This window comes from Triturus cristatus, chromosome 4_1, assembly GCF_964204655.1.
Source record: "Triturus cristatus chromosome 4_1, aTriCri1.1, whole genome shotgun sequence".
In the NCBI taxonomy this organism is placed as follows: Eukaryota; Metazoa; Chordata; class Amphibia; order Caudata; family Salamandridae; genus Triturus; species Triturus cristatus.
Genome location: NC_140585.1, coordinates 241,244,840 through 241,272,737, shown reverse-complemented (window position 1 = coordinate 241,272,737; position 27,898 = coordinate 241,244,840). Strand labels below are relative to the sequence as shown.

At 43.8% G+C, this 27,898-nt stretch overlaps 1 long non-coding RNA gene across 1 annotated transcript in view; it reads left to right on the top strand.

Moving 5' to 3' along the window:
• The window catches only part of LOC146854189 (uncharacterized), a 65,550-nt gene that overhangs the window by 14,942 nt on the left and 22,710 nt on the right, over positions 1-27,898 (top strand). Inside the window, exon 2 of the long non-coding RNA XR_014981168.1 lies at positions 15,939-15,974. This is a non-coding gene — a long non-coding RNA (uncharacterized LOC146854189). The remainder of the gene's footprint in view (positions 1-15,938; positions 15,975-27,898) is intronic.

Below are 27,898 nucleotides of genomic sequence, written 5' to 3'. Positions count from 1 at the left end.
TGGTACCATACCCATTTTAGGAATTGTGGTGTGTTGTAAGGTGATTTTACCATGTGAAAAAGCCTTCTGCTGTGATATCATGAATCATGTTTGAGAGAAAACTATTTTCTCATGCTATTCCCATAGAGGTTTGGAAGGTGATCTATAAGCTAAACTGAGAGCATATTTTCTGTAAATTCACATTATCTTTCTCAGTCATGTGAGAATGAAGTCTGACATTCTCAGTAAAACATGTACATCCAACAAGGGCAGAGACTGTCAGTTGATTCCTTTGTGTCCTACTGCAGCTTCCCAGAGTGTTCTAAAGAACAACTAGAGCGCTAACAGTCCTACTTATGACAAACATATGGCACACCTGAAGCCATCTTGGTTGGAATAAAGTGGTAACTCCTAAAACATTTAATTTAAAAAGGAACAAAATAAGGGCGTTCATTTTGCCATAGAAAGTATAATTAGTGCTGCAGAAAGAAAAATTAGGGCACATTTTCAGTGACTTCTCAAATCCTCTTCTATTTCATTAAAAAATTCTGACATGCAGACTGAAACATGCACTTTCAATACCAGCAGCAGACTTCCCTGGTGAGCAGTAGCTTTACTACAGTGATCTAATAAGCAACTAGAGTGCTAACATTCTGAATTTATGGCAAATGTGTGACACATCTGAATGCCTTTTTGATGGAATCAAAGTAAAAAACTGAAAGTATTTCCTACTGACGAGACTGTAGTAAATGAGGAAATTAGGAAACATCATAACAAATAAGTCTCCCAAAATGGCCACCAGAGACAAAAGAGCCCAAATGTACCCAAATATCACCCAGATGTAGCCCAAGTATAGTCCAATGACAGAATGTCCCAGAGTGTTCTAACGAACAACTAGAGCGCTAACAGTCTTACTTATGACAAAAGTATGGCACACCTGAAGCCATCTTGATTGGAATAAAGTGGTAACACTTAAAACATTTAATTTACAAAGGAACAAAATGAGAGGGTTCATTTTGCCATAGAAATTATAATTAGTGATGCAGAAAGAAAAATTAGGGCACATTTTGACTTCTCAAATCCTCTTCTATTTCATAAAACAATTCTGACATGCAGACTGAAACATGCACTTTGAATACCAGCAGCAGACTTCCCTGGTGAGCAGTAGCTTTACTACAGTGATCTAATGAGCAACTAGAGTGCTAACATTCAGAATTTATGTCAAATGTGTGACACATCTGAATGCCTTCTTGATGGAACCAAAGTAAAAAACTGAAAGTATTTCCTACTGAGGAGACTGCAGTAAATGAGTAAATTAGGAAACTTCATAACAAATAAATCTCCCAAGATGGCCACCAGAGACAAAAGAGCCCAAATGTAGCCCAAATATCACCCAGATGTAGCCCAAGTATAGCCCAATGACAGAATATCCCAGAGTGTTCTAACGAACAACTAGAGTGCTAACAGTCTTACTTATGACAAAAGCATGGCACACCTGAAGCCATCTTGATTGGAATAAAGTGGTAACACTTAAAACATTTAATTTACAAAGGAACAAAATGAGGGGGTTCATTTTTCCATAGAAAGTATGATTAGTTCTGCAGAAAGAAAAATTAGGGCACATTTTGACTTCTCAAATCCTCTTCTATTTCATAAAAAAATTCTGACATGCAGACTGAAACATGCACTTTGAATACCAGCAGCAGACTTCCCTGGTGAGCAGTTGTTTTACTACAGTGATCTAATGAGCAACTAGAGTGCTAACATTCAGAATTTATGGCAAATGTGTGACACATCTGAATGCCTTCTTGATGAAACCAAAATAAAAAACTGAAAGTATTCCCACTGAGGAGACTGCAGTAAATGAGGAAATTAGGAAACTTCATAACAAATAAATCTCCCAAGATGGCCACCAGAGACAAAAGAGCCCAAATGTAGCCCAAATATCACCCAGATGTAGCCCAAGTATAGCCCAATGACAGAAGTGTGCAAAACACTTATTTTTTGTGTATTGGCAGTTTTATATAGTGCAGGCTTGTCAGGTATTGGAGTGCTTTACATGAGTATTGGTTACATCACACAAGATCAAATTCATTTTGGTTGTAGACATGGGGAGATTAAGTGATTTGACCAGAATCACAGAATGTTGAGCTGAAGCAGAAACTCCAACCTGGTTCCCCAGTTGCAAAGTCTGCAGCTCTGGAAGTAACACCACATCCTCTCCCCTAGGTGCAACATTTAATCAAGTGGTCAACTGGATAAAAAAACATAAAGATTACAAATAATTTAAAAGTTCTTTGTCGCTATTTGAAAACTCAGAAAATATGTCCTCATTTTAGTTTTTTAGAGCACTAACCATAATTTTGATGCAAATAAGACCCTCTCATATATGTAATTTCTAAAGGAAATACTCTAGGTATTACAGCTTTGATTACATCAAGATGACGTCAGGCGTTCCACACTTTTGTAATAAATATAGAACGTTAGCAATCTAGTTGTTCATTGGGATACTGTTGAGAGGCAGAGGCCAGGGGCACGGACTCTGAAAATTGAAGGCAGGTAGGAGAGTGCAGATGCAACAATTTGACCACACTGGGCAGGCAGGAAGGGCAGTGGCAGCACAACAGACTATGGAGGGCAGTGGAAAGGGGGGCAGGGGCAACAAACCAACAATACAGGACTGGCAAGAGAAGCTGTGGCAATATAATAGACCATTGTGGGCAGAAGGAAGAGGCAGTGGTAGTACAACCATACATGCCACCAGACCAGTTTCAGCCAGGAAACGTCCAATGTTTTTAAGCTCAAATGGGCTTTATTTGATCTGTCTCCTATCTACAATCTCCTCTTTTTCAATGTAACTCAAAGGGGAAAATCAATACCCACGTTTTTTTCAAAATCTCCCTCTTACCAAGTTCAAAATGTTCGCAAGTATGGTACATTGGATCATGGTAGGCAGGAGGAATTGGGGTAGGGACATGGACTCGGATAACAGAGGACAGGAGGGACATGGAGAGGTGCACCAAACTGACCCCACAGGGCAGGCATCAGGGTTTGCAGCAGCACAATACACCACACAGCGCATGCAGGACGGGAGTGCAGCACAACAATCCATAGAAAGCAATAGGGAGGGGACAGGACCATGCACATGGACAACAGAGAACAGAGGGGAAAGAGGCAATGGTAGCTAGCTGACCATAATGGACAGACAGGAGAGAAAGCTGCAGCATAATAGACCATAAAGGGCAGGAGGGATGGATCAGGGGCATTACAATGGAACAGACAAGCCAGGAGGGAGGAAATAGGGGTCTGCACATGGAAACAGAGGGCTGGGGGCAAGGGGGCAGGGCAGGAGCAGCAAGATGACCATGGAGGTCAGGCAGGATGGGCACTAGAAACAAGGCACACCATGGAGAGCAACAATGAGGTTATGATGGCATACACACAGACCATGGAGGGAAGGTGGGAGGGGGTCAGGGGCAGCTAGCTGACCACACAGGGAAGGTGGTAGGGGCCATGGCAGCACAGAAGACCATGCATGGCAAGCAGGAGGGTTAGTGGCAGCACAATGGCTATGATGGGCAAGAAGGAGGGTGCAGGGGCATGCACAAAGGACCATGGAGGATAGAAGGGAGGGTCAGGACCTGGGCACAGACAAGAGAGTTCAGGGGAAGGGGCCTCACAACAGACCGCGCGGGGCAGGCAGGAGGAGCAGTTGCAGCACAACAGACCAGGGAGGGCAGAAGGGTGTGGCAGTAAAATGGACCATGGAGGACAGGAGGAAGGGGATAGGGGCATGTGGAAAGGCAGTGTGGAGGTGGCAGGGACAGTTTACAGTCATCTGACAATGCTAGGCAGGGGGGACGGGAGTGGCAGTTCAAAAGAACACTCAGAGTAGATAGGAGTGGCAGGTCCATGGAACATGGTGGGCAAAAAGGATGGAGCAGGGGCATGCACAAAGACATCGGAGAGCAGGGGAAAGGAGAATAGGGGCAGCAAGCTAAGCACAGAGGCTAAGCAGGAGGTCAATGATTGGCCATAGAATTGGGCAATGGAGGGCAGGAGGAGTGGACTGGTACATCATGCTAAATGAAGGGCAGTGGCAGCAGATCAGACCATGCATGGCAGGAGGGAGGAGGCTCGTCAATGGATTCAGACAACAGAGGATAGGGAGGAGGTGGATGGGGCAGCAGGCTAACTGTTCAGAGAAGGTGGGTATTAGGAACATTATTGTTTTTAAAATGTGTGTCTGTGCGAACTACTTAAAATATGAACAAGTATGCACCATAATCTCACTTTTATTCAGGAAGAAGAGGACGTTTGTGACTGTGACACCGGGCTCACTTGGCAGAAACACCCCCTGACCCTCCACCCCCCATCGCAAAATGTAATGCCCGTGAAAAGGGTAGGTGGACGCAGTGTTATATAGAACATAGTCCTGAGAGCACGATTGAAAATGAAAACTAGATATAGTATATGGTATAAACTATGCACCAAAAAGTGTGATATAAGATGAACCGGGGCGTGAAATATAATATGCAATACATTGTGCGCAATGACAGATTCATTGGAGAGCGCGAGATAGCACAGGCACTAGCGCGTGCTATGCGATATGCGCCTTGGAGTGTAATATGCACAGGGCAGTGTTGTGTAACCTAACTAGTCTCTAAAGTTGTAATATAAAATATGTGCTGGGGAGTGTTATGTTGCATATGCACTGTGACAAAGATATGGATCCCAGATTGTAATATGTATGGCATAGCGCTGTGCGTTATAACATAGGCATCGAGGAAGGCACGTTAGATGGGGCAATATAACCTGTGCGAAGGCAAGTGTGGCATGACATATTCACGGGGTGGTGTTACAGTGCACATGGGCTAGAGAGTGTCATAGCATACGCACTAGCGGGTGGAATACAACACAGAGGTGTGAGGCACTCGGTGGGCACTGGTGGGTGTAACACAGCATTGGGCTCAGCCAGGAGCACGCTGTGATTCTCAAGTGAGGTTCGTCTCCTTTCCAGAGAGTAAAATAAAATATTACACATCCGGCGGTGGATGTGTGTTTTATTAAGCGTGAGGGGGGTTTCTTGTATAGTTTGGTTGAATTTTTGTCGAATCCCCTTTGAATGGCTTGGTGTGCGTGTATATTAAATGTGCCCGTCAATAGCTACCCATGTTTGTATAAATAAACGACAAGGGTGTCTACTTGGAGAGTACCCACCGGCGGGGGCGCCGGGATTAGGCACGGTAGGGCGTCAGACACGTCAGAGCTTCACTAGCGGTGTAAATACATTCCATGTGGATTCATTCTATGCATAGTCGCCTTTTAATGAATATCACGCAAATTGTCATAGTGATAGGTACATACGGTTTGTCCAGCATGTCCTAGGTTTTTCTATAAATATATATTTTTTTAAATAATAAAAAACAAAGGCCGGCCCCGGGGGATGGGGTCCCCAGGGCCAAAAGTGGCCTGAGGAGGGGGGCAACGCAGCCCCCTCGTAAAGAATTTAAAAAAAAAACAAAGGCCATGAAAAAAATTAGGGTGCAGGCCCTGGGGGATGGGGTCCCCAGGGCCAGTAAATTAGAAAAAGAAGGGGGGCCACACAGCCCTCCTTCTTAAAAAAATAAAATAAATAAAAAGACTGGCATCGCGCTGGAGGCCACGCCCCCTCCTTGCAGCACTCTGCAAACGCACCCCCCTGGCCAGTTGTAAGTTGGGGAATTAATTCCCCTTCAATACTGAGGGTCCCTGAGGGCCAACTAGCCCAACAGGTATCTCCAGTATGCGCCAGGGAGCTGCTTTGCAGACAGGTGGTCTGATGCCACACCCCTTTTTACACCTCTATGCAACGCAGCTCTGTGGCGCTTACTGGAGGTACCTAGTGGGCTAGTTTGACCCTAGGGACCCTTAGGAATCAAGGGGACTTAATCTCTCAACTTAGAACGGCCACAGGGCGCGTTTACACAGTGGTGGAGGGAGGGGACGGGGCCTGAGGTGACGTGTGCAAACACGCCCTGTGGCGCGTTTTAAGTTGGGGAAATAATTCCCTTTCAATCCTGAGGGACCCAGGAGGCCCACTAGCCCTCCAGGTGCTTTCAGTAAGCGCCACTGCTCTGCGTTGCAGAGAGGTGGTGCAGGCCGTGCCCCTTTTTACACCTCTCTGCAATGGTGCTTACTGGACGTACCTAGTGGGCTATTTTGCCCCTAGGGATCCTCAGGATTCAAGGGGACTTAATCTCCCAACTTAAAAAACGGCCACAGGGCGTGTTTACACAGTGGGGAAGGGAGTGGACGGGGCCTGAGGTGACGTGTGCAAACACGCCCTATGGCGCGTTTAAAGTTGGGGAAATAATTCCCCTTCAATCCTGAGGGCCCCTGGGGGCTAACTAGCCCACCAGGTGCTTCCAGTAAGCGCCACTGAGCTGCGTTGCAGAGAGGTGGTCCAGGCCGTGCCACTTTTTACACCTCTCTGCAACGCAGCTCTGTGGCACTTACTGGAGGGTACCTAGTGGGCTAGTTGGACCCTAGGGACCCTCAGGATTCAAGGGGACTTAATCTCCCAACTTAAAACGGCCACAGGGCGTGTTTACACAGTGGGGAAGTGAGGGGACGGGGCCCGAGGTGACGTGTGCAAACACGCCCTGTGGTGCGTTTTAAGAGGTAGTTTTAATCCCCTGCCCTATTATATACTAGGGGCTTACAGAGGAGGTCATGCTGATCACAGGGGGACCCCAACGCATAGTGTTCCCTATTGTATGTAGGCGTTTTCACTGTATTCTGAGTGTCTTTTAACATAGCACTGGCTCGAGGACTGGTTAGTCAGACTCAGTTACCACCAGTATCCGTCTGAAAAAGTTGAGGGTACAGGATGATTTTGCAACAAGGCTTCTTTCTGCTCTTCTGTTTGTTCTTTCTGCACGTTATCCTTCACCCTGCACTTTTCTTCGTCTTTGGGGACTTCTGGTTCTTCTTTCTGTATTTCTTTTTTTTCTTTCAGTGCATTTTTTCTTCTTCCTTCACATGTCCTATATCTGTAGGCATAGTTAGAAATTAGCATTTAAAAAATCTTTGAAATTCACTGAAAAAACCATAGGTTTCAGGCACGTTATAGTTATGAATTAGCATTTAAAAAACCTTATAAATTCACTGAAAAAACCATAGGTTTCAGGGGCGTTATAGTTAGCTGGACTTTTCACTCATACAAAACCATTGAAATTCCCCCGTTATAGTTAGTTCAGCCAACTATAACTCGCGCGCCCGCAATGCACTGCCGATGACGTCACATATTACATCACTCATGACATGGTCAGTGACATCACTCATGACATCACTGATGACATCTCAAATGACATCACTGATGACATCATCCTTGTGATAGAGTGGCAGACCTCCTCTCCCCCTAATATAACCTTTGATACACACATTCAAAAATAGAAACTAAAATGTTTAAAACAATGGACATACCAATATCAGTTACAACAACCTATTCAGTAATTCTAAGATCCACATACACATCCACTCATTCACCAACAGTCCTATACAGTCACTCATACATGTACTCACTCATCATATGTACTCATACACCTATACATCCTGTTACACAACGCCATTCATCCATAGAGTTACTCACACACATAGTCACTCATGCTAATGAAGAATCAAACATCCATTTACTTGCATATACAGTTATACACACACCACCACACTTACTTCTACAGAAGCTTACACATACTTAGTCGTTTAATCAATCACTTATAGAAACACATACTTATTCATACTGAAACTCTTTCAATCTCTCACTCTCACGTATACTCACTTATATACACCAATAGTCACATATACTAGTTTAAAACATATGTAGTTACTCATAAAGACACTATTGAGACAGCCATTCACTCACTAACACACCCATGCACACACTCATCCACCCATACAGTCCTGCACACATGCTGTCTTCAACACATACAAACAGTGAGTCACTCTTTCATGCACCTATGCACTACGTAATACCCCCCACCGAACCATACAGACACTCAGACACTCATACTGATACTCAAAAAAACAACTAATAACCTATATAGACACTCATGTAGCTACTCACCAACCCATGCAGCCACTTATACACAAAGTGAGAGACTGATGCAGATATTTACATATTTAAACATTACTCACTAAGCCATGTATTCACTAAGATACACTTAATCAGTCAGTTATACAATCAATTTTTCAAAAACAAATCATCCATTTAGACACTTATATACCCATTTATTCTTCCATCGACCTTGAGATATACATATATAAAACATATGTAATTTTCAGAAAAACACACATTCACTGGATGATGTCATCAGTGATGTCATCACTGATGTCATTTGAGATGTCATCAGTGATGTCATGAGTGATGTCACTGACCATGTCATGAGTGATGTAATATGTGACGTCATGAGCAGTGCATTGCAGGCGCGCGAGTTATAGTTAGCTGAACTAACTATAACGGGGGAATTTCAATGGTGTTGTACGAGTGAAAAGTCCAGCTAACTATAACGCCCCTGAATCCTATGGTTTTTTCAGTGAATATATATATATATATATATATAAGTCTACAGAGTGAATGCTATATATATATGTATCTATATACATATTCACTGAAAAAACCATAGGTTTCACACATGTTATAGTTAGCGGAAATTTTACTGATAAAAAACCAATGAAATTCCCCCGTTATAGTTAGTGCAGGCAACTATAACTCACGCGACCGCAATCTTCTGCTGATGACATATGTGTCTTTATGAAAAAAAAATATTTGTAATATATGTATAGCTAAAAATTTATGGAAGAAGACATGGGCAAATAAGTGTCTAAATACAGTATTAGCATCAGCAGAGGATTGCGGTCGCGTGAGTTATAGTTGCCTGCACTAACTATAACGGGGGAATTTCATTGGTTTTTTATCAGTAAAATTTCCGCTAACTATAACATGTGTGAAACCTATGGTTTTTTCAGTGAATATATATATATATATATATATATATATATATATATATATATATATATACATGCATACATGTGTATATACATATATATGTGTATATATATACACATATATGTATGTACATACATATATGTGTATATATGTATGCATTTAATTTTCATTTCTTATTTTTAATGTAAATTTAAATATTGAAATTTTATTTAATAATTTTTATTGAAGTAGTGGATTGTTAGTTTTTGTTAGGGAATAAGGTGGGAAATTGCTTAAACTGATTATAATTTTATATTAATGCTAATTTATATGAACTCTTAACTGTTTATTAATTATATAGTTGATTATTAACCATTTAAATTGTTTTATATTTTAACCGTTAGATTATTTTTATTTAAAAAATGTTTATGCTCTATATAAATGTTTTTATTTTTGTTAGTAATTTATATTTTAGCAGCAAGTTGTTGGCTGGTTGGTTGTAAGGGTAGGGTGGGAAATTAATTAAAGTTTAAATAATTTCATTTTAACACTAGTTATTAAATAATTGTGCAATGCATAATTAATTACATAAATTGTTTGATTTTGTAATTGTTCTATTAATATATTTCTTCAAAAATGTTGCAGTGTATTTAAATGTTTGCATATTTGTTAGTAACTTGAATTTTATGAGTGGGTTGGCGGTTTTGTACTGGAATATGATAGGAAGGTATTGAAATTATAGTTTTTTAAATTAATTTGAAATAAATATTTAATTGATCGATTTTTTTTGTTTCTTTTTAATATTGGAAATATGTACATTAATTGTTTTATTTAATAAGTGTTTTTAATAGTAATGTTTGTAGAATATATTTTTTGTTTTAATTTTTGTTTAAGTAACATTTTAAAATAAAATGTGTTGTATTTATTATGTGGTAAATGTTTTTTCGTGTTTCCTCTTCCTTTTATGGTGGGATAGTAAATTCTATTTACATTTTGTATTTCATTATGTATTTTAGATGCTTTATTATTATATTTGCATTCTTACAATTGTTTTCAAAGTAGCAAGTACAATTCACAGAAAGTTGCTGCTGCCTGATGTCGCATATCTACAGTAGTCAAGAAATGATACAGGCAATACAATCAATATGTCTCAATTATTAGTCCCCTTTGCAAGACAAGTAATGTCAAGGTATATCCAATTTTTAAACTCAGAAATGATTACAGTAGTACTACATTTGTCCAAAATCAGCAATTCAAGCATACAATACTGACATTAGGGCAATTTGTTACCAGTTTTGCCCTCACGCTGGTGTTGCCTCACTGCCTCCCTCGGCCTCTCCTGTTTCCTTACAGACCAGGTACATTTTGTATGGTCACCAGATATCTTTAGGGGGGTTCTGTGGTGAGAGGAGATCGTTATCAGATTGCGTATTACAGTATAACATATCACTGTGCCATTCCTTATGTGTGGGGAGCGGGCTACGGGCCCAGTGCATGGCTACTTTACGCTTAGCTAAGAGAAGGCCGAGGGCCTCTAATTTCCCTACTTCCTTCCTAACCTCTTTGTCTAGCCCCAGCAATGCCAGTAGACGAGCAGGTTCTAGAGCGCACTTTCTAATGAGCGACATTTTATGGAAGATCTTCACCCAGAAAGTCATAACACCTAGGCAATACCATTTAGTGTGTATAAACCTGCCTCAGGGAAATGACAATGAAGGAATTCTACTAACTCCCTAAGGCCATAGCAATGCAATCTCTCAGGAGTATAATAAACACGATTATGTTTATGAGTCGGTGCCTGCCATTAAGGGAAATGTCACCTGTCTTCGCGCAACAGTGTTGCCATGTTTTATCATTGAGTGTGACCTCGAGTTCTCTCTGCCAGTCCGTCCGTGCTTTAATCATGGATGGACCCTTGCCTCCTGCGCGTGTCTTACATTTTTCTTAGTGCTATATAATAATTATTTTTTATGTATAATATATTGTTTTATTTATGGAGGTGGTTATGGAGTGAGAATAGTAAATTTAAACCCTCTGGACTTCCTTTTTTTCCTACTGTTGTGTATATTGAAGTGGGAGCAATTAATGCAGCCCCTTCAGAGTCCAACACTTCCCCTACTGTTGCGTAGACTAGACTGAGACTAGACTGAGAATGGTAAATCTAACCTCTCTGGAGTCCAACACTTTTCATACTATTGCTTGGATTGGACTGGGAATATAAGTACAACTCTCTGAAGTTCAACACTTACCTTACTGTTTTATAGTGTGGTGTGAAGAGTAAAATATTCATTTACAAATTATGTAATAATAAATAATGTATGTAATATTTGTTAGTTTGCATTAGTAGTATTTGCTAGTTAATATTGTACGTTTATATTTCTACAATATTTTCTATTTTTTAGGGTTTATATTAATTTTAGAAATTTTTAAAACGTAACATTTTCTATATTTATTATATCAGTTTATTTGATTGTTAGAATTTGTATGTTCATATATGTTTTCATACTTGCCTTTGCTGTTAATATTAGTTTGAGAGTTTTTAATTGGAAAAACTAACATATATATATATATATACAGAATGGAGAGCCCGCCGGCTGGAAGTACTGAGCGTCAACGAAGGATGGATGGAAGGGCCCCGTAAAAGGCCCGCCCCGACTTGGGAGATGAACATTATATCAGCCAGGGTTTGCGACAGGATTTTCCCTGCGCACTTTGTGCTAGAAAGTATCATTTTTGAAGGCAATTGACAAATCCGAAAGGAGGAGGGAAAAAAATCGGTGGTTGCGGAATTGACTGGCTGTGAATAATGTGCCCTTCTGATATGGCCAGAACATGGAACTATTCCTTAAAAGGCGCTATGCATACAGGGTTGCACATATAAAGCAAGTCTAAGTTCTGCCAAAATCTGCATTGAATAACCGAGTTGGTGAAAAGCAGCAGAAAAAGTGCATTGTGGACATTGTAGGAGGAGTGACTACATTAAGTAATTTAAAACGAATTTTGCAGAGATGAATAACAGTGATTACGAAAATACTTGGTTTTCGAGGCATTTAACCTGAATCTAAACAACGGAAAAATGTGTACTTTTCATCCCTGAGTAAATGAAAGTTGTCGAATTTTAACACTAACTGCTGCTTTAATCCGACTTGAAAGCATAAGTCCGTCTTCAATGTCTTAAGTTACGTATTTTAAAAGCTGGCGATCCCACCGTTGAAATGCCTGCATATGATTAAAACTCGTTGGAGTTGAAACGCGTCATGCCTACCTTGCCTCGAATAAATGAATGAAACAAGCACAGTTGGTGTGGCCTGTCTCACGTTGCGGAGTGATACGTGTGTCCTGCAGAATACTAGAGGTGTCTGACACACCTTTAACAGGCCCCGACCCGAGAGGATGAGGCTCTCCTTGTGTCAGAAGTTTGGAATGGATCGAATTCAGAATGGAGAGCCCGCCGGCTGGAAGTACTGAGCGTCAATGAAGGATGGATGGAAGGGCCCCGTAAAAGGCCCGCCCCGACTTGGGAGATGAACATTATATCAGCCAGGGTTTGCGACAGGATTTTCCCTGGGCACTTTGTGCTAGAAAGTATCATTTTTGAAGGCAATTGACAAATCCGAAAGGAGGAGGGAAAAAAATCGGTGGTTGCGGAATTGACTGGCTGTGAATAATGTGCCCTTCTGATATGGCAAGAACATGGAACTATTCCTTTAAAGGCGCTATGCATACAGGGTTGCACATATAAAGCAAGTCTAAGTTCTGCCAAAATCTGCATTGAATAACCGAGTTGGTGAAAAGCAGCAGCAAAAGTGCATTGTGGACATTGTAGGAGGAGTGACTACATTAAGTAATTTAAAACGAATTTTGCAGAGATGAATAACAGTGATTACGAAAATACTTGATTTTCGAGGCATTTAACCTGAATCTAAACAACGGAAAAATGTGTACTTTTCATCCCAGAGTAAATGAAAGTTGTCGAATTTTAACACTAACTGCTGCTTTAATCCGACTTGAAAGCATAAGTCCGTCTTCAATGTCTTAAGTTACGTATTTTAAAAGCTGGCGATCCCACCGTTGAAATGCCTGCATATGATTAAAACTCGTTGGAGTTGAAACGCGTCATGCCTACCTTGCCTCGAATAAATGAATGAAACAAGCACAGTTGGTGTGGCCTGTCTCACGTTGCGGAGTGATACGTGTGTCCTGCGGAATACTAGAGGTGTCTGACTCACCTTTAACAGGCCCCGACCCGAGAGGATGAGGCTCTCCTTGTGTCAGAAGTTTGGAATGGATATATATATATATATATATATATATATATATATTCACTGAAAAAACCATAGGTTTCACACATGTTATAGTTAGCAGAAATTTTACTGATAAAAAAACAATGAAATTCCCCAGTTATAGTTAGTGCAGGCAACTATAACTCACGCGACCGCAATCCTCTGCTGATGCTAATACTGTATTTAGACACTTATTTGCCCATGTCTTCTTCCATACATTTTTAGCTATACATATATTACAATTTTTTTTTTTTCATAAAGACACATATGTCATCAGCAGAAGATTGCGGTCGCGTGAGTTATAGTTGCCTACGGTAAGCGTAATCGGCGAAATTACCGAAAAAATAAAAATTCCGTTTTTGGCCTTGGGGGATCTTTGGGGACTACCTCAACATGGCTATGTGTGTGGGAGCTGTCTAAACAGCCCCTTTACATGTTTTTGGGCTTTATATTTTAGAAATCACTCTCAGTGCGAGAGAGAAAATGGCGGCCGCCGCTTCCTGGTTTCGGCCGATTCGAATGTTTACTAAGATCTAAGAGCCAATCAGAATCGCGCTCGCGCACGCCACCGTACGCGTACGGTAAGCGTACCGTAAGCGCACCGTAAGCTGGCTCAGATATATATATTGATTTAAAGGCTATTTTCTCAGAATCTACTGAACAGATTTACACCAAACCTACAAAAGGCACTTCCTTGACCTGAGGACTACCTCTCTGCCAAATTTCGAGTAATTCTGTTCAGCCGTTCGGGCTGCAGCCCTGTCTAAAGGTCCTATGGAAAAATGCATGGGAAAAACGCGTTTTGGGACCCCACTTTTATCTCAGCCCCCGCTTGACGAATCCCCCCGAGACTTTCAGGGTAGGAGCGGAGCGTAGCGCCCCACCTATTTTGAAAAATTTGCGAGGATTCGTCGACCGGCGCCAAAGTTATTCAAAATAGAATGTTGCGGATTTCCTATGGAAACGTGGTCCTAACTATAACTACCTACTGGCGACCGCCAGTAGGTAATATATGTATATAGATACATATAAATATATGTAGAGATAAAATGTATATATATGTGTGTGTGTGAGTGTATATTATCTACTGGCGGTCGCCAGTAGATAGTTATAGTTAGGACCGTGATTCCATAGGAAATCTAAAATTCTATTTTGAATAACTTTGGCGCTGGTTGACGAATCTTCGCGAAATTTTAAAAACTAATGGGGCGCTCCGCTCAGCTCCTACCCGGAAAGTCTCGGGGGGATTCGTCAAGCGGGGGCCGAGAAAAAAGGGGGGTCCCAAAACGCGTTTTCCCCATGCATTTTCCCATAGGACCTTTAGTCGAAGGTACAGCTCGAACGGCTGAACAGAATTACTTGAAATTTGGCAGAGAGGTAGTCCTCAGGTCAGGGAAGTGCCTTTTGCATATATGGAGTCAATCTGTGCAGTATTTCCAGAGAAAATTGCATTTAAAAGCACATACATATCTATAGCCGCGCACCGTGGTAATTCTGATTGGTTGTTACATGTCAGTCAACGTTCGAATCGGTCGAAATCAGGAAGTGTCGGCCGCCATTTTGTTTGTTTTCAGTGCGAGAGTGGAAAAGGAAGGTGGCGAACGTGAAAAGGGGGCAGGGTAGAGAGTTCCTGACCCCCTAGCCTTTGTCAGGGGGTCCCTGAAGGACCCCGAAGGCAGAAAAAAACATTTAAAAAATAATTTTAAAAAATCGCGGGGGTGCGCCGTGCATGCACCGTGCGCGCACGGTGAAAAACCATTAAAAAAATAATTGATACGTAGTTTATTGAAAAATAAATGTATATAAAAAAATACATACATAACTTAGCATTTCAAAAACCATACAAATTCACTGAAAAAACCATAGGTTTCACACATTTTATAGTTAGGTGGATATTTCACTCGTAAAAAACCAATGAAATTCCCCCGTTATAGTTACTTCAGATAACTATAACTCGCGCGACCGCCACTCTATCACAAGGATGATGTCATCAGTGATGTCAAGAGTGATGCCACTGACCATGTCATGAGTGAAATGAGGGGACTTTCATTGGTTTTTTACGAGTGAAATATCCACCTAACTATAACATGTGTGAAACCTATGGTTTTTTAAGTGAATATATATATATATATATGCACCGTAAACGGGGCAGTCGCAGACGGGTGCTTTACAAACGCGGGGGGTGCGCCCGTAATATTTATCCAAGCTTTGTTGTGTTGCCAATAAACTCTAGCAACTTACCCTGCGAGCGCTGTTTTTCTTTTTTGGGAAACAAGGAAACGGAGCTTTGAAGTTACATGAAAGGCAGTAAAGTGTGGTACTGCTGCAGAGTACAAACAAAATTCCTGCTAGATAGAGATATCTGACTTTTGTCTAGTGGCAGTTTTGATGCAATAAAGGGCATGCTGGAAAGAACAGATCTGCATTATGTGGATAGCTAAGTGGATTAGTAAACCCACGCAGTAGAAACACTTTGAAACAGATGAAATGTATGTTAGAGAGGGGCTATGGAGAGATGAGGGGCACATTTTCAAGGATGGTAGTGAAGGACTCAAAAGAGGTCATAGTGTGCAATTGTAAAGCACACATTCACCGTAGGCATCTTGGTGCAAAAATGATGGTCGCACTGGCTTCCACCAGCGCTAAAAGGCTGCGATGAGGGGTATGTGGCAAGGTAGAGTAATACTGTGTCTTTTTTCTCTCTTTCTTAGTCTTTTTGGAGAGGGTACGGATTTCGCAAAGGAAAGGTAAGGTGACTTTGTCATTATTGACTGTTAAACAATTGATTCACGCACACACCCACCTACACTTTGAAACCAACAACCTATCTGCCTTCTACGTAGGATGGTGTTTTAAAAGGATAGTTTGAGGCACTAGCAGAGATGGCATATCGTTGGATGAATGCTGCCCAGGCCCCAAGTCTGGTTCTGGAGTCCAGCTCTGAAGCAGGCTCAGAGACTAAGACAGCAGATAATGAGACAGCATCTGAGGGAGAGGACAATGGAGCTGAATCTGGGAGTGATTTTTCAGTGATTCTGAAGGAGACAATGTCATTTGTGCTGTCCCTTTGCCAGCACAGTCTGTGCAGCAGGACACCAGTAGCAGGTTAGAGCAACCCAGAGCGCAGGCACGTGCAGCCGCAATCACAGACGGAGTGCTGTCTTGGCAGCCTCCCAATTTAGTTCAGCCCCAAATTCCACCTTTCACTGGTGACGTTGGATGTAAGGTTAATACAGCAATTTTTTTGCCAATTGACTGCGTCCATCTCTTTTTGGATGTTGACTTCCTTGACGAAATTGTGCAGCTAACAAATTTGTGTGCTGAACAATTTCTGCAGGACCATGGAGGCACTCTTGGGCCTCATTCTAGGGTGCGCAATGGACTCCCACTTCTTTAGGGGAGTTGAATATATTTTTGGGCCTCACGCTTAAAATGGGGGTAGTGCATAAACCAACCTTGCTATCCTACTGGTCTACTCGCACAGTTTGGTTAACCCCCATCTTCGCACCATACATGAGCAGAGATCTTTTTTGCTATTGCAGCGCATGCTGCATTTCAATGACAATTCTGCTGCATTGCCCCGAGACCATCCAGAACGTGACAGGTTGTTCAAAATTCGGCCTGTCGTGGAACGTTTGTCTGCCAGGTTTCCAGAGGTTTATACTCATGGAAAGAATATAGCCATTGATGAGTCCTTGATCTTGTATAAAGGGTCGGCTGCTGTTTAGGCAGTACATTCCGAGCAAATGCGCTCGCTACGACATCAAACTGTACATGCTGTGTGAGAGCTCGACTGGCTATGCGTACAGCTTGAGAGTGTATACAGGGAAGGACACAACTCTTAACCCTGTAGGTTGCCCTCTCACGCTAGGGATCACAGGAAAGATAGTATGGGAGCTTGTCCAGCCACTTCTTCACAAAGGTGATAACCTTTATGTGGACAATTTCAATACAGTAGTAGAGCTGTTCAGTGAGCTCTACAAAGCTGGCATCGTGGCTTGCGGGACAATTCGTTGTCGCCGCAAAGGATTCCCTCAGGAGTTTGTTTGCAAGAAGCTCCAGAAATCCCAGAGCACTGCGTTGCATTCAAATGAACTGCTCGCAGTCAAGTTCTCAGATAGGTGTGACGTGTACGTGTTCACTACAATTTATGCTGAGAGCACTTCCCCTGTCATGGTTTGGGGTCAGATGGCCGAAGTCCACAAGCCCACCTGTTTACTTGATTACAAGTACATGGGTGGAGTGGACAAGAATAACCAGGTTCTTCAGCCATACAATGCGAGTTGTAAAACTCGCACTTGGTATAAGAAACTGTTTACTCACCAGATCCAGATGGCAACATCCAATGCGTATGTTGTTTATCGTCAGACCACCACAGGAAGACTCATGTCTTTCCTTGACTTTTAGTTGTCTGTGATTGAAAGTCTCACTGCTACAGAAGCAGCAGCCTCCACTTCATGTGTTCTGGAGGACGTGCCAAGGCTGCAGGAGCAACACTTTGCGGATGAAATTCCTGCAATACCCAAAAAGGAGCGACCATGTCGTCGTAAAGTGTGCTCGATGCAGGGAAAGAGGTATGAGACTCGTGTTTACTGTCCCCAGTGCCCAAGTAAGCCTGCCTTCTGTTTTCCTACTTGCTTTATGTTGTAAGCAAAATACTGGGAAATTGACTGAGGTGGAGCTGCCAATAGGTAAGCTTTTCAATTGATGTGAATGTAGACCTACTGTCTGTGGGCCACTTCTTCACTACGCAAGCAGGTGCAGAATATTTGTTCCTCTACTTCAGGAAATCATGGACTTCTTAACACCTTTATCTGCTTTCAGAACGTGGTAGTTCTGTTTGCCAATTGACAAGTGCATTATAGTCCCCACGCTGCACTGGTGGACAGAACATATGGCACGTTGTCATGGAGTACCCCATGTTTCACATTCAACCGTTCTTCATAGTTTATGATGTCCTTTTTAGAAAGCTTTTGAAAATTTCCAGCATGTTTGCCTTAGTTTCAAAGGTAGATATGCTTGCTCAGCTCGAGGAATGACTTTGGGGCATACTCGGGCACACCCCGACTTGCATCCATAAATGGGAAGGAGTTGGATTGAGCACAGTGAGAGCATTGATAGCACGTGACAGAAATGTTTACTCAAGGTTCAAATAGCTAGAGATGGAAGGCATTGGTATTGGGTCTCTTGACAATTGGACAGGATTAGTCAGGATGGGTTAGAGCAGCTTACGGTAGGTGCGCTTTCCGAGGAATATGGCATGGGTAGAAGGCAGCTAGTAAAGGTAGTATAGATACACGTCATGACTTCATCTTCACCCATGGATTCAAATCCAGTGCTGCCACACTCACACTGAATTTACTGTCGTATTTATGGGTCAATGCTGCTTGCCATGTTCATCCTCCATTAGAACTTAGTAGATGGTCAGTTTGCTGTATGATAAGTGCATTACAGTCACTGCACATAACGGTGGATTGGACATATGCCATGTTGTCACAGACTACCCGTGTTTCACATTCATCTGTTCTTCATAGTTTGTGATGTTATCTTTAGAAAGCTTTTGAAAATTTCCAGCATGTTTGCCTTAGTTTCAAAGGTAGATATGCTTGCTCAGCTCGAGGAATGACTTTGCGGCATACTCGGGCCCTCCCCAACTTGCATCCACAAACTGGAAGGAGTTGGATTGAGCATAGTGAGTGTGCTAAAGGCACATGAAAGACATGTCTTCCTGAGCCTCATGTGGCTGTCATGGGAGCCATTAGTAAAGGTTCACTCGGCATGCATTTGGTAATGTTTAGGAGGAAGGAGGGGAGACTTTACAGGTGGTAAAATGTAGTCAAACTCATTATGTCATGTGGCATATGAATGTGATGGGCCCTTGCATGGCGGCGGTATGTTTATGTGAGTGCAAGTGATCTCGTTGTTTGGGCCTGTGGCTGGCGGTATGGAAGTCTTGTGTGTGGTGCGTGAATTGCGTGTGAATGGACCATAAAGTGATTGGTGGCTTGATGTGGCTTTATGGCTCCCCTTCAGAAGGCTTACCTTCAATATTGATATACTTTGATAAGAATTTGTGCTTTGAAGCCAGCGTTTCTGGAGGTGCTAAAACCAACCAGTGGAATTAGTGGATTAACTTTATCAAATCAGTGTTAGAGTTATACTTGTGGCAGTTTAATGGCTGTTTGTAAGACTATTTTTTGTCAATATGAGTAGCAGGGGACTTAATGTCCTAGCTCAGTTGTCACCTAGGCAAACCTTCACATTTTTTAGTAGTAGACAAGGGTTTTTTTTTACGCAACCTCCCCATGCAAACCTTAAATGTAGCTGAAAAAATCACTTTTTCCCCACATTTTTGTGTGGGAAATTTGTGGGATCACCGGGCTGACACAAATTTCCTACCACCCAGCGTTCCCCCAGGTCTCCCGATAAAAATGGTGCGTCACTTGTGTGGGAGGCCCAAGAACCCGTGACAGGCAAGGCCCCAAAACGTATTGAGGAAACATCAAAATTGCCTATCACAAAACAACCTGGTTTTGCAAGTAGGGTCACCTGGGTTTTTGGCCCCGTGCTCGGCGGCCAGCTAGGGAAACCTACCAAACCCACACATTTCTGAAAACTAGTCACCCAGGGGCTTCCAGGGAGGTATAGATTGCGTGGCTCCCCCAATGTTTTCTTACCCAGCATCCCCTGCAAACCTCAAATTTAGCTGAAAAAAATCACCTTTTCTACACATTTTTGTGTGGGAAAGTTGTGGGATCACTGGGCTGACACATATTTCCTACCACCCAGCATTTCCGCAGGTCTCCCAATAAAAATGGTGCCTCACTCGTGTGGGAGGCCCAAGTACCCGCAACAGGCAAGGGCCCAAAACTTATTGTGGATACATCAAAATTGCAGATCACAAAACAACCTGGTTTTGCAAGGGAGGTCACCTGGGTTTTTGGCCCGGTGATGGTGGCCAGCTAGGGAAACCTACCAAACCCACATATTTCTGAAAACTAGACACCTGGGGGATTCCAGGGAGGTATGGCTTGCGTGGATCCCCCAAAGTTTTCTTACCCAGAATCTCCTGCGAACCTAAAATTTAGCTTAAAAAATCACTTTTTCCACACATTTTGTATGGGAAAGTTGTGGGATCACCGGGTTGACATGAATTTACTTCACCCAGCGTCCCCCTAGGTTTCCCGATAAAAATGGTGCCTCACTCATGTGGGAGGCCCAAGTACCTGAGACAGGCAAGGGTCCCAAACGTATTGAGGAGACATCAAAATTGCCAATCACAAAACAAGCCTGTTTCGCAAGAGGGGGTGACCTGGGTTTTTGGCTCTGTGCTCGGCGGCCAGCTAGGGAAACCTACCAAACTCACACATTTCTAAAAACTAAACACCCAGGAGATTCCAGGGAGGTATGGCTTGCATGGATCCCCCAACATTTTCTTACCCAGAATCCCCTGCAAACCTCAAATTTAGCTGAAAAAACTCACTTTTTCCACGTATTTTTGTGTGGGAAAGTTGTGGGATCACCGGGTTGACATGAATTTACTGCCACCCAGCATTCCCCCAGGTCTCCCAATAAAAATGGTGCCTCACTCGTGTGGGAGGCCCAAGTACCCGCAACAGGCAAGGGCCCAAAACATATTGAGGAGACATCAAAATTGCCGATCACAAAACAACCTGGTTTTGCAAGGGGGGTAACCTGGGTTTTTAGCCCCGTGCTCGGCGTCCAGCTAGGGAAACCTACCAAACTCACACATTTCTAAAAACTAAACACCCAGGAGATTCCAGGGAGGTATGGCTTGCATGGATCCCCCAACATTTTCTTACCCAGAATCCCCTGCAAACCTCAAATTTAGCTGAAAAAACTCACTTTTTCCACGTATTTTTGTGTGGGAAAGTTGTGGGATCACCGGGCTGACACAAATTTCTACCACCCAGCGTTCCCCCAGGTCTCCCGATAAAAATGGTACCTCACTCGTGTGGGAGGCCAAAGTAAACGCGACAGGCAAGGGCCAAAACGTTTTCTGAAAGGCAATTTTGATGTCTCCTCAATACGTTTTGGGCCCTTGCCTGCCGCGGGTACCAGACCACAACCACCAGAGGCCCAAACTGGCACAGGCATCTTTTAGCAGGTCAGAATTCACAGCAGCAGAGTTCAGGGAAGCTGGGGGTGAAGTCTTTATGTCCCTGAGACTTCAGAACAGGAGGCCAGCACACACAGGCCCTTGGAGATTTCCTTCAAGCAGGGCACACAGCACACAGCAAAGTCCTTCTCGTTTCCTTGCCAGTAACAGCAACTGTAGTCCAACCCCACACAGCACACAGGAAAGGGGCAGTACTTCTACTCAATCTCTCCAGCTGTTCTCCTTGGCAAAGGTTCCTCTTGAATTCCAGGAATGATCTACTACTCTGGGTTTTGGGTCTGATGCTGATACCCCATAATGTCTTTGTTCTCTTAGTGCTGGGGGCTCTGAGCCTAGTTCAAATCACTTCTGCCTTCCCTGGGACAGCATGACTACAGGAGGTGGAGACAGCATTGTGCAAGGGAGACAGGCTCCATTCAGGTGTAAGTTAAATCTCCTCCCACCACTCTATATGCAGCCAGGGTCTAGTCAGCTTAAGGCTGAGTCATCCAGGAGGGGCCAGGCACACCTCTACAGGGAATGCACATCCTCTGTCTCTGTCGCACTGAAACCAGACAGTCAATACACAAACAGGCAGATGCAAAAAGAATGGTTGAACAAGAAAATAGCCACTTTCTAAAAGTGGTAATTTAAAAACTATCTTTATTAAAAGATGGGTTATTTAATCCTGAGTTCAGAGATACCAAACTACATTTTCCTATCTTATCACTATGGAAAGATATGCTCGTAAAATGTTACAAAGCGTTCCCCATTCTGTCCTATCGGACAAGATAGCCTTTCAATATTGAAAAACGAAATTGGCAGTATTTCACTATTAGTACATGTTACACACATCAGTACATGTCCTACCTTTCACATACACTGCATCCTGCCCAGGAGGTACCTTGGGCCTTCCATAGGGGTGTACTATATCTAAGAAAAGGGAAGGTTAGTGCCTGGCAAGTGTGTGCACTTGCCAAGTCAACATGGCAGTTAACAAACTGTGCACAGGCACTTCAGTGGCAGGCCTGAGACATCTTTACAGGTCTACTCATGTGCGTGGCTCAATCAGTGCTGCAGGCCCAATAGTAGCATTTGATTTACCAGCGCTGTCACACTTAGTGCACTTTACTAGGGACCTACTGGTAAATCAAATATGCCAATCAGGGAGAACCAATCATAATAACAATTTGCACAGGGAGCACTTGCACTTTGACACTGATCAGCAGTGGCAAAGTGCCCAAAGCATCTAAGCCAGCAAAAATGAAATCCAGCACAGCATCAAAAACACAGGAGGTAAAAAAGGCAAACATTTTGAGAAAACCAGGTCTAACACGTGTCCCCTCCAGCTGAAAAGTGGGGAGAACTACCCACCCTCTTGGGAGTTCTCATAACTAAAGCAGAGGAACCTGGACAGACCCTCAGCATTGGCGTGTTCTGTACCAGGGCGGTGTTTCACCGTAAAGTCCATTCCCTGTAGAGAGATGGACCACCTCAACAGTTTTGTATTTTCACCCCTCATCTGCATCAACCATCTGAGGGGCCTGTGGTCTATCTGAACCCAGAAATGAGTCCCAAACAAGTAGGACCTTAGCTTCTTCAGCACCCAGACCACAGCAAAAGCTTCCCTTTCAATTGCACTCCACCTCTTTTCCCTAGAAAGTAGCCTTCTCCTGATGAAAGCTACAGGTTGGTCCAAGCCCTCGCCATTCAATTGTGAAAGTACTGCTCCCACACCATGCTCGAAAGCATCTGTCTGCACAATAAATACTTTGGAGAAGTCAGGTGCCTTAAGCACGGGCGCCGTGCACATGGCAGATCTCAGGGCATCAAAAGTGGTCTGGTAGGCATCAGTCCAGATCACCTTCCTGGGTTACTTCCTTGAAGTCCGCTCTGTCAAGCGGGCAACAATGGTGCCATACCCCTTGACAAACCGTCTGTAGTACCTGGCGAGACCTAAAAAGGCTCTCACCTTTGTCTGGGTCTTGGGTGGCACCCAAGTCAGAAAGGTGTCAATCTTTGCTTGTAGGGGCGCCACCTGGCCGCTCCCCCCCTGGTGCTCTAAGTACACCACAGACCCCTGCCCCATCTGGCACTTATTGGCCTTGATAGTGAGGCCTGCCTGTTGCAGAGCCTTCAACACTTCGCAGAGGTGTTGCAAATGTTCCTCCCAACTGGAGCTGAACACAGCAATGTCAGCCAGGTAAAGGGCGCTGAATTCCTCCAGCCCGGACTGTACCCAGTTGACCAGTCTCTGGAACGTGGCAGGGGAGTTCTTCAACCCAAAGGGCATAACCCAGAACTGGTAGTGCCCCTCTGGCGTTGAGAACGCGGACCTCTCTTTTGCCCCATCTGTTAAGGCAATCTGCCAGTACCCAGACGTTAAATCAAATGTACTGAGGTACCGGCCAGCTCCCAACCGATCAACAAGCTCATAAGCTCTGGGGATGGGGTGTGTATCAGTCTTGGTGACTGCATTGAGCCAACGGTAGTCCACACAGAACTGGAGTTCTGGAGTGGTACAGGGTGCAGCAGCTTTTGCCACTAAGACCACTGGGCTAGCCCAAGGGCTGATTGAGGGCTCTATCACCCCTAACGCCAGCATCTTGGAAACGTCTTCCTTAATGATAGCCCTGACTTTGTCAGCTACCCTGCAAAATATTTGCTTCACAGGTAGACTGTCCCCGGTGTCCTCATCATGGACACACCAAACGGTGTTTCCTGGAGTCAGGGAGAACAGGGAGGCGAACTGTCCCAGCACCTGGCAACAGCCCCTGTGCTGCTCTGGGGTAAGGGTAGGCGAGAGGTTTACCCCATCCACTAACCCATTATGTTCCTTCGGTGACAGGAGGTCAGGAAGAGGCTCACTCTCCTCCTCCATTCCATCATCTGCTGTAGCAAGGAGCATCGTCACTTCAGACCTATCAAAGTGTGGTTTGAGGCGGTTCACATGCAGCACCCTCAAAGGATTCCTAGGAGTCTGCAACTCAATCAAGTAGGTCACCTCACTCTTGCGCTCCACCACCTCATATGGACCAGTCCACTTATCTTGGAGAGCACAAGGCTCCAGTCAGGCAGTCAAAAGTAAGGTTTATTTAGACCGTAGGTCTTTAAACAACATAAAAACATAACATTTTATGTAAATATTCTAAAATCATTACAAATTTATCAACCAATGCCATTATAGTAGTCCCGTTTCCATATGCGTCCTTTCAAAATTACTCAGTACTCCACACACATAGGTCATAAACACGCCTATATATAAAAATAGTTTAAAGAACGATAAAATTCTTATTCTAAAAATTTTTTAAAAGGTATATATCAAGTAAAAGTTATCTAAAATCCTTAACCATCATAGCTTCTATCCTAACTTACAGCCAACCATTTCCCTTCCCATAAAAAATATGTTTACAGCCTTCATATACTTCACAATGGCTATTGAAATTTCAAGGTATGGCATATCTGTAAGAAGTTCAATAGCTTGTGCATGCAAACCAGTACCATATTTTAAAAAGATAGGGCGTAAAAACTGTTTCTGCAGAGCTAACAATTTTAGGCAGTCTATTAGGATATGTATATTATCACATTTTGTGTCAACCTGCATTAACATTTACCATCAGATCGCATCAATCCTGTTTTTATTCTACCATTAGTCATTGCAGGATTAATGCTAATTCCCAACCTAAGTACTTCTGATCTAAGTCATTGATTAGGCAATAAATCCAGATAGGGGTACCAGATTTCTTTCACCCAGCTATTTATCATAAATTTCACAGATTCTATCTTTTCCAAACCCTCCATGTCTTCCATCCTAGACATTTCCTTCCCTAGAGTTCTGAGTTCACTCTTTGTTACTTCTGTTTGTAGAGTCTGCTGATCACTTCTCACGTTTATATTCTCACAGACCGTATACAGTTTCTTTCTGACTTCTTTGGCCCATTTAAGGTCACTATGCTGAATCTCATTCTTATATCATTGTGACGCTTTTGTGGCTTCTCCTGTCCCCAGTCTTTTCCAGACTCGTAATAGGGCCACTTGCACCTGTACATTCCATGAAGTCATGCCTAACTCTAGCCTAATTGCCTGGATCATAGATGAGCCCAGCTGTTAGAACTGGGGGTCTCTAGTTGGCAGAGGTAAGTACCTTTGTCCGAATAGGGACCCTTGCTTCTAGTCAGGGTAAGGGGGTAGACACTGTTGATAACCCCTGCTCACCGCCTTGGTAGCTTGGCACGAGCAGACAGGCTTATCCCCAAGGCAATGTGTAAAGTATTTGCACCAACACTCACAGTAACACAGTGAAACACCACAAATGGGACTACTTCTGCAATCAAGAGGACTCTCCGCCAAAGAAGATCAGCTGAAGAGACTGAGGTAAAGGACTGCCCTTGCTGTGTGATCTGGGGCTGACTTGCAGTTTGCTGTGACTACTAAGGAAGAGATCTGAGGAACTTTGCTGTGTGCTTTGTTCCTCTCCTGCTTTCAGAAAGGACTTTGCGGTGTGCTGTGTCCTACTACGTCTCCAAGGGCCTGAGCTGAGCTGGCCTCCTGTTTTAACTCAGGAACATAAAAGTTAACCTAAGGACTCCCCTCAAACTCACCCTATATCGTGCTCCGCTGTCCCTGCTGACTGTGGGCTGACCTGTGTGACCCCAGAACACTGCTGAGGTCCTTCGTGCCGCCTGTCTGACGTGCAGGGTAATTCTAGTGCTCAGTGTGACTATCAGAGGACCAGCAATTTGTCCTCGCCAACCTCCGTCTTGCCTGAGGTGTCGTGACAAGGTTTGCCGCTGCCAGACCGGGAGCTCTGAAGCGGCCCCCGCCCTCTGGCGTTTCTGCTTTGTGCCAGCTACGTTCACCGCCGCCGCCCGAGAGGCATGAGATCGCTGTATCAGGAGTCACCGCCAGCGGCCCGGGAGTCTCGTAAACACTGCTTCCCCTCGTTGCTGACGTCAGGGAACCGCCGCCCTGGGATTGGCTGCAGCGCTGGGCGTCCCCTAGCAACCGAGGGGCTCGACCGGGCAGAGCTGCGCAGGGACTGGAGGAGGCACGGGGCGTCTCCTAGCAACGAGGTTTCCACGCTCCTCTGACGTCAACAAGATGGTCTCGGAAGCCGGGAGAGCCGCGCACGGAGGAAGCTGCATCTGTGAGGGGCCGCGCGGACTGCCGAGCCCTCTTCCCTCTGCCCTAACGAAGGTAACTCGCGCACTTGTGTCACAGGGTGATCTGAGTCTTGAACTGGCAGCATCAGCGCGCATTCGCGCATTAGTGACACGGGGTGATCTGAGTCTTGAACTGGTAGGCTCAGCGCGCACTCGCGCATTTGTGACACGGGGGGAGTTAGTGATTTCCGCATTGTTTACCCCTGAGTCAACCAGCGGCGCACATCTTGCGCTGAGAAGGCGGCATTACTGTTTTTTTTGCAAAGCACCAGGTTCATTATTACTGAAGGGTACTGTGTGAGCACAACGAGCATTCCTGAAGTGGACTTTGAACCCTACCAGTTTATTTTGGCTAAAGAAACCTATCATGAGACATTTCTAAAGAGGGAGTAATTTATGTATGTGCATTTTTGGATGTTTTTGATCTGGTCTAAACTATATAAAGATATAATATTTTTCTAATAACTGGGGTAGTGTCCAATTGTGGTGTTTCACTGTGATACTGTGAGTGTTGGTGCAAATACTTTACACATTGCCTTGGGGATAAGCCTGTCTGCTTGTGTCAAGCTACCAAGGGGGTGAGCAGAGGTTATCAACAATTTGTACCCCCTTTCCCTGACTAGAAGAAAGGGTCCCTACTCAGACAAAGGTACTTACCTCTGCCAACTAGAGACCCCCAGTTCAAATATTGGTGGTCAGCGGTGGGGATTTGAACTTGTGTTTGCACTTGAACAAACAGTAATTGGTGAACATCACTAGTTTAGCGCAGATCACTACGCAACCACATACTGAACTTTTTGCTTTTTGGTTCTATTTTTGCGTAACACCCAGGAAGCGTCATGTCTCAGAAGGGGAGTGTAGCAAATGAGAAGGCAGAATTGGAATTTCGTATTGAGGATCTATATTCTTACAAAAAGGAGGAGCTCAAACAATTTTGCAAAGATTTTGGTTGCACCATGAGAAGCAGCTCCAGGAACGAGGAGCTGCAGGAAGCCGTGAAGGCCTGGTGGGAGGCTAAAGAGGCAGAGGAGGCAGATGCTGAGAATTGAGGAGAGAATCCTAGAAGGGATGGATTTGGATCACACGATCTGCCAGTGGGCAGACCGGCCTCAAGGGCTGGCAGCAGCCGTTCCAGTAGGTGACTCTCTCCAGAGGAGTTACAGGAGAACCAAAGAATCAGAGAACATGAGCCAGAAGTTTTAAAGCGGAAGAGCCAGATGGAGAGGGAGCACTTGGAAAGCGAAAAGAGAGTGGAAGAGAGCAAGCGCGCTCTTGAGGAAATGAAATTGCTTTTGGCTCATAAGTTAAAAATGAGGGAGCTTGAGTTGGAGCACAAAAGGATTGAGGCCATGAGTGTTTCAGGACAGCAAAAAGAGATCTGTGGGGCTCA